The sequence below is a fragment of the Trichechus manatus genome, unplaced genomic scaffold (assembly GCF_000243295.1).
Source record: "Trichechus manatus latirostris isolate Lorelei unplaced genomic scaffold, TriManLat1.0 scaffold00040, whole genome shotgun sequence".
In the NCBI taxonomy this organism is placed as follows: Eukaryota; Metazoa; Chordata; class Mammalia; order Sirenia; family Trichechidae; genus Trichechus; species Trichechus manatus.
Genome location: NW_004443976.1, coordinates 8733326 through 8740843, shown reverse-complemented (window position 1 = coordinate 8740843; position 7518 = coordinate 8733326).

Genomic DNA, 7518 nt, shown 5'->3' with positions numbered 1-7518 from the left:
TAAATCTCCTATGGATAATTTGAGAAGATGATCTGAAAGGAAAGGACAAGCTGGTGGATAAAGGCAGTGGCTGGACAGCCAGATACCTGGCTTCTGTCATAAATTCTTCTTGGCTTTGGGCCTGTCTTGCATTATGTTTGCATGTTTAACATATTAAATGATATAAATAAAATACAAATATTTATTTTAATTTCGTGAGGGTTAATTTTCACCTTTTGATCCTCTCTTCCAAGCCCTGCAAAATTAAGCCTATGTGCTGTCAACAGCTTAAAACCAGAGAGTCTTCTCAGTGTTGGAATATTCTTGCAGTTCCAGGGATTCTCCTACTCTTCCACCTCTGCTTTTGCCCAAGCTGTTCCCCCTGCACAGCACACCATTTCCTGCCTGCCTACTCACTTATTTGACTTGCTTGCAATAAAAAGGCTGAGTATTTTCTAGTAGTAAAAGACGTTTTAAGGCAGTACTTCCCAACATTTTTCACGTCGTAACACACTGAGGAAAAAAATGATAATATTAGTATATTATGCTAGATAATATGCAAGTGACTTAGCTGTATATGTAAAGGGCTTGGTAAGAAAATTTCTCTATATTTCTTTACATCTATTTATGTAATATAATTATAATAAATACAATATGCACAGCATTAAGAAAATATTTAATGCCAGATGTGTCTAAAATTTCCTAATAACATCTTTTTAAAAAAAAATTTTAAGTAGACACTTGAACCAGGTTTCAGGAACAAAACCTGTTTCTATCTGGCTTTGTAGTTGAAATGATGACACGCATTTCTTGATCAAAAATTTTTAAATGACAGTAGACAGTATTTACATTCTTCATAATTATCATCGTGTGGAAACTACGCAAGAAGGTGATAAAAACGTAAATCCATGTTTCTTATAACTATTGAACTGATATTTTACAATAACATTTTTAAATTTTAAAATTTTTTAAGTATCTTTTTTTATCTCATTATTTTTCTTTTTCTTTCTTTGACAGATATAATGTTGGAATTTCTAGGGTAATGAGAATACATTTTGAATCCATTTGAACTTTTTCTCATATCAAATATTTCAAAAGATGATGAAGCTCTAATCTTCGAAAAAGCCAATGTGCTATTTAAGGAGTCACCCTGCTGACAGGTTGGCCACCACAGATACACAGAAGTGTCTGATCTATTCAAAGTCTGAGATGTGCAGCCAATGCTTGGAGCTGCCCCCAACGCAAGACCCTGCTCGGCCTTCCGGTGCCCGGCTTCCGCAGACTGCACTTGGGGCTGCACGCCTTGCTTCCAGGGACCCTGGAGCGCCAAGCCGCCCAGCAACTCCGGGGTCTCTTCCTTCGGCAGACAGCATTACACTCTCAACTGGCAGCTGAAGTAAATGCCCTACTTGGTTCCACTCAGCCCATAGCAAATGTCACCATTGTGCTTGCTCCTTTGGGGATTGTAAGGTACCTCCCAAACTCCCACTCAGCCCAGGCCACCCTCTGAGGAGCCCCTGGCCTGGTTTCTCAGAGCTAACACCACTCCCCAACACTCTGGCCTCGCCTGCCCATCCAGCCACTCCAAGGCTGAAGGAATCAACATTTTATGGCACATCTGTAACCTTTTTGATGCCAAGACACACTGGCTGAGCAGCTGTGCTTTGAGGTGAGCTGTGGTGGGGTTTCCCCATAGCAAGCAGACATATTTAGTGCGCATCCCAATACCATTGGCTGATACTCGCTGCACATCTCTGCTGCTTGTGGGCATTTTCTTTACGCTCTATCAAACATTGCTTGTTTTATGTTGTTTTTTAAATCTTCAATCTTAAGTCATCTCACGGTTATATATTTTGTTTCCCCAATTTGTAAACTCATTCAATAAATACCATATTCTATAGATTGTTGTTTTTTAGCTGCTGTTGGTTCGTCCCCCACCACCACCCCACTCTTTTCCACCCCGCACACAACGGAACAAACTGCTACGTAGTCCTGCACCATTCCCACAATCGATTGCAGATCGGACCCTTGTGATCCATGGGGTTTTCATTGGCTGATTTTCAGAAGTAGCTTGCCAGGCCTTTCTTCCATTCTACAGATAGAAGCTGCCTAAAGTATTATTTTAGACTGTAAAGAAGAAGATACAAAGCTTCCTTCCCATTGGTTGAGAGATACAGCTCATAAATCATGACTGGTGAATGCTCTCCAAGAACTAGAGTTTGAGCAATATGTCATTGAGGATAATCTACTTTCCCACTCTGCAAAGAGGTCAAAGATGCACATTCATTTCAGTCCTTTTTCCTGATTTCACCAACATTTTGACCATTTCTCTAAGGAGTCAGGGCTTTCTACTTTCTGTTGTACACCCTTGGGGTGTCTGTCACATTTGGGTCTGGTAGCAACTGAAGAATAGAGGTAATTCAAGAATGAATACTGGAGAAAATGCTTACAATCATTAGCCATTAGAGAAATGCAAATCAAAACTACAATGAGATACTATCTCACCCCAACATTACTGGCACTAATCAAAAAAACAGAAAATAACAAATGTTGGAGAGGCTGCGTGGAGATGGGAACTCTTATGCAGTACTGGTGGGAATGTAGAATGGTACAACCACAATGGAAAACGATATGACGCCTCCTTAAAAAGCTAGAAATAGAAATACCATATGATCCAGCAATCCCACTCCTAGGAATATATCCTAGAGAAATAAGATCTGTCACACGAATAGACATATGCACACCCATGTTCACTGCAGCATTATTCACAATAGCAAGAAGATGGAAACAACCTAAGTGTGCATCAACAGAAGAATGGATAAACAAATTATGGTACATACGAACGATGGAATAGCATGAAATGATAAAGAAAAATGATGAATCTGTGAAACATTTCACAACATGGATGAATCTGGAGGGCATTATATTGAGTGAAATAAGTCAATCACAAAAGGACAAACATTGTAGGAGACCACTGTTATAAAAACCCAAGAAAAGGTTTACAGACCAAAAAAAAAAATCTTTGATGGTTACGAGGAAGGGGAGGAGTAAGCAGGGGGAATCACTAACTAAAAAGAAGACAAGTGTTAACTTTGGTAAAGGGAAAGACAACACACAATATAGGGGAAGTCAACACAACTTGACCAAGGAAAGTGATAGAAGTTTCCTAGACACATCCAAACACCTTGAAGGACCAAGTTACTGGGGCTGAGGGCTGGGGACCGTGGTCTTGGGGGACATCTAGGTCAATTGGCATAACATAGTTCATAAAGAAAATGTTTTACATCCTACTTTGGTGATTATCTGGGGTCTTAAAAGCTTTCAAGTGGTCATCTAAGATACATCTATTGGTCCCATCCTGTCGAGAGTAAAGGAAAATGAAGAAAACAAAAGACACAAGGAAAGTATTAGTCCAAAGGACTTATGGCTCACATGAACCACACTCTCAACCAGTATGAGCCCAGAAGAACTAGATAGTGCCCGCTCCCACCACCGACTACTCTGATAGGAATCACAGTAGAGGGTCCCGGACAGAGAGAGAGAGAAAATGTAGAACAAAATTCAAATTCACAAAGAAAGACCAGGCTTACTGGTCTGACAGACTGGAGGAACCCCTGAGACGATGGCCCCTGGACACCCTGCTAACTCAAAATTGAAGCCACTCCCGAAGCCCACCTTTCAGTCAAAGATTAAACAGACCTATAAAAAAATAATAACAACACGTGCAAGGAATGCGCTTCTTAGTTCAAGCCAGTATGTGAGACCAAATGGGCAACACCTGCCCAAAACCAAAGATGAGAAGGCAGGAATGGACAGGAAACCTGGATGAATGGACATGGGGAACCCAGGGTGCAAAGGGAAAGGGGGAGACTGCTGACGCAATGCAGGGATTGCAACCAATGTCACAAAACAACTTGTGTGTAAATTTTTGAATGAGAAAGTAATTTGCACTGTAAACCTTCACATAAAGCACAATAAAATTTAAAAAAAAAAGAATACCGGTCTATGTTGTGCAAGGAGGTTCACAGGAAATAGCTGCCAGTGACCCTGTCTTCAGGAGGATTATAATCTGAGAAACCAGGAGAGCTCTAATGAAATGACTTGTGTCACCTTCAAAACAACATGACAACAGGTTTAAGAAATACCGTGTACAAGTTCTTTGGAGGGAAAGATTCATATTTTATGCATCTATTTGATCCTCATCAACACCTAAAATGGTGTTAATATAGAGAAAGTGCAACCAAAATTCTAGTTTACAAATTCCAAGCTGCTCTAGGTGTCTTTATCCTAATTATCTGTGTCCCTGTAAACTGAAATTGGAACCTGGATTTGAATCTTGACTGCACACCAGCTCCATGTCCTTGTCAGTTTACTTAATCTTCCCAAGACTCAGATTCCTGCTCTATAAAATGGATAATAAAATGCTACCTCATAGGGGTTTTGTGAAGAATTACTAAGGTAATAAAGTGCTTGGAAGCTTAGAACAAATCTGGCACCCATTACACATTTAGTTGATACCAACAACTGTGATTACTATGGCCCCCAACTTTTGTTAGTTTTTATTTGGCATCCTCTTGCATTGAAGCTAGTTTCCTTTCTGATCCCTACACAAGACATGCTGGTTTCATTGACTCTTTCAATCACCCAATAAACATCTATAAAGCTTTGACTGTATGTAAGGCTCTTAGGTAAGCTCCCCATGGCCACCATAGAATGCCCTCCCCTCTTTTATATCATTTATATGTCTTACCTATGTCAAAATCCAGCTCAGATCTTACCCAGACAATTTTCTTGGTTTTTCTTCCTGACGGGGAAGGGTAACTTGACCGAGAGAAAGACAAACTGGCGTTACATACAGATAGGTGTGAAGAAATGAGAGCCCGGTCTAGAGAGTTGGTGGTAGAAATGGAAAAGAAAGCGTGCTCAAGAAATTAGTTAACTGGTGATCTCCACCGAGCCCTGGTAGTACAGTGATTGAGAGCTACGGCTGCTAACCAGAAGGTCGGCAATGCAAATCCGCCAGCCACTCCATGGAAACCCTATGGGGCAGTTCTACTCTGTCCTATAGGGTTGCTGTGAATTGGAACGGGTATGGTAACGGGTGTTGGGGTGATCTCCAGGGAGGGGAACGGAGTGTTTGGTGACAAGGTGGAAGGGAGACTGACTTTACTGACTTTTCATACTATACCCTTTTGTACCATTTGCATTTTGTACTCGGTACATGTATTACTGCTTTAAAAATGAGAAGTGATCATTTGTAAAAAGAGCACCCTGCCTAAAAAATGAAGGAAAAGAATGAGTGGATTTCTAAGAAGTTATGACCAAACAATTAAAAGAGAAGAATAAGTCCTAGAGCAGGACTCAAGATGTAAGTTTTCTAGTATCCACTTCACTCTCTTTTCTATAGACCAAACTCCAGGTCCTTCAGTCTGCATACTGAAAACTATGGGCTTCCATGCTGTTTTCTAGGAATGTGCTTGGTTCAAACTTGATACCTTTGCACAGCAACCCACTTGTATAAAGTCCCACCAGTAGCAATCCAAATGTCCAGTCATAGAATTTTCTTTATAAAGAAAAAAAAAAGCTTGCAAGAGACCTATAGGAGTACTTACCATTTAAAGTTATTAGAGAGGTGGTAAGAATCATTCAAAAGGCATTTATAATTTGGTTTTGTCATATATCATATGACTCTTTTTGGTAGTCCCGGATTTACATTTCAAATAATAATTAGTCCTAATTTAAAACAGGTATGGAAAAGGGAAAAAAGAACATTTGTATCCGTGAGCATTCATCAGTAGAACTATATAGGAGATTACTGGGAGTGTGCTATATTAAAATCCAACAAGACTCCAAAGTCTTGTAGGTAAAGCAATCCTGCTAAGTACATAGGAGAGCGGATGATGGACATACTTGGTGCCTAACACCCAGAAGTTCCATCAGTACAAAGTGTACAACCTGTATGTAGATAAGGGACTTTGGTGACCCTTCATGGAGAAATTTTGGAGACGCAAAACTAACTCCTCTAAGATCAAACCAGTGCTTGTTTGTTTTCCTAATTACAAAAATAATATAGGTATAGGAAAATTCTAGAAATTTGGAGAAAGAACAACAAAAGAATAAAAGTCATGGCAAGTTATTTCTTTAATGGTAGTTGTAGAAGAAAACATTCACTTCTGCATACCCAAACATTTCCTTACCAAGTTGCATTGGGGTAAGCAAGTAATAAAGATTAATCTGATTATGCAGTTAAGGAGAATTAATCATTATGTATACAGTCTCTATCATCCTCCTGCTTATCAAAAAGTAGGTATTAATACATGTTAGTTGGATGACTAATAAAGACTAATGAATAAATGAACATTATACTGATAATGTCCTATTTACGTATCATACATGTCATCCTATATACATATCATTTTATACCCTATAAACATCTTGTGAACATTATCTCTCATTTGTCTTTCAATAGCTCTGGGACATGGGTAGGACAAATAACTCTCCTCATTTTATAGTTGGGGAAGCCATGATTCAGAGCGGTGTTAAATGGCTTGCCTAAATAGAGTAGAACTCAGATAAAGATCCTTTGCTCCACTATCATTGCTTCTAATGCCTAATATATGTAACTCCTAATATATCTAACTCCTTTAGGTTGACTATTAGGGTATAATTTAGGAAAATACTAGCCTTACCAAGGCATCTTACGCTATTGTGGGGAAGGTAAAATAAATATGCCAGTAATTATTCCAGAATGCCTAAAATTTTAAGTGTAAAGCCCCAGAGGAGATGGAATGGAATAGCCCCTCCCACTTAACCTTTTGCTACCTCTTTCTCTCAGTCTTCTCAAAATTAGCACACTGACAATGAAAGTATATGCAACTTCTTTAAGAGGTGATGTTTGGGCAAGGAATCAGAAAAAGCTGCATGGAAGCGGCATTTGAGATGATCCTTGAAGGAATGGGTAGCATTTGACAGATGGAGATCCAGGAAGAAAGACAGTCTAGATGCAAGAAAGGAAACAGAAAGAACAAGAGTGTGGAAGAGAGGACGTCTGAATTATTTTGAGAAAGAGGGAGCGGTCTTGTCTGACAAGAGAGTAATATACGTGTAGAGGAGAAGTCTAGGGAGATCAGTTGGAAGCACATTGTGTTAAAGTTGTTTCTATGACTGCTTCATTAAAAGTAAGTGTCCTGCCCCAGAACTCCAGTGAAGCTGACCAGAGTTCCTGATGTGGGAGCTTTCTGCTCTTGTCCCCAGACCATCCATCCCCCAGTCTCCTAATTTTTCACTCAGTTCTGGACTCTCAGATTGGTTTTCTATCCTCTGCCTTCTTATTCGGCCTCCACCAGTCTTATTCCTCCTTTTCCCTTGATCTCTGCCCCAATACTGGCAGGACACTGAACCCCTTAACCTCCTCCTCAACCAAGGTCCTTCCTCCCAAAGAATGCCTCTTGCAGCTGGAAACAACTATGGCTTTCACCCAGCTCCCACTCTGTGCTCCCAAGCCCATTCACAGGATGTGACAGAAAAGGGTCTTGAATG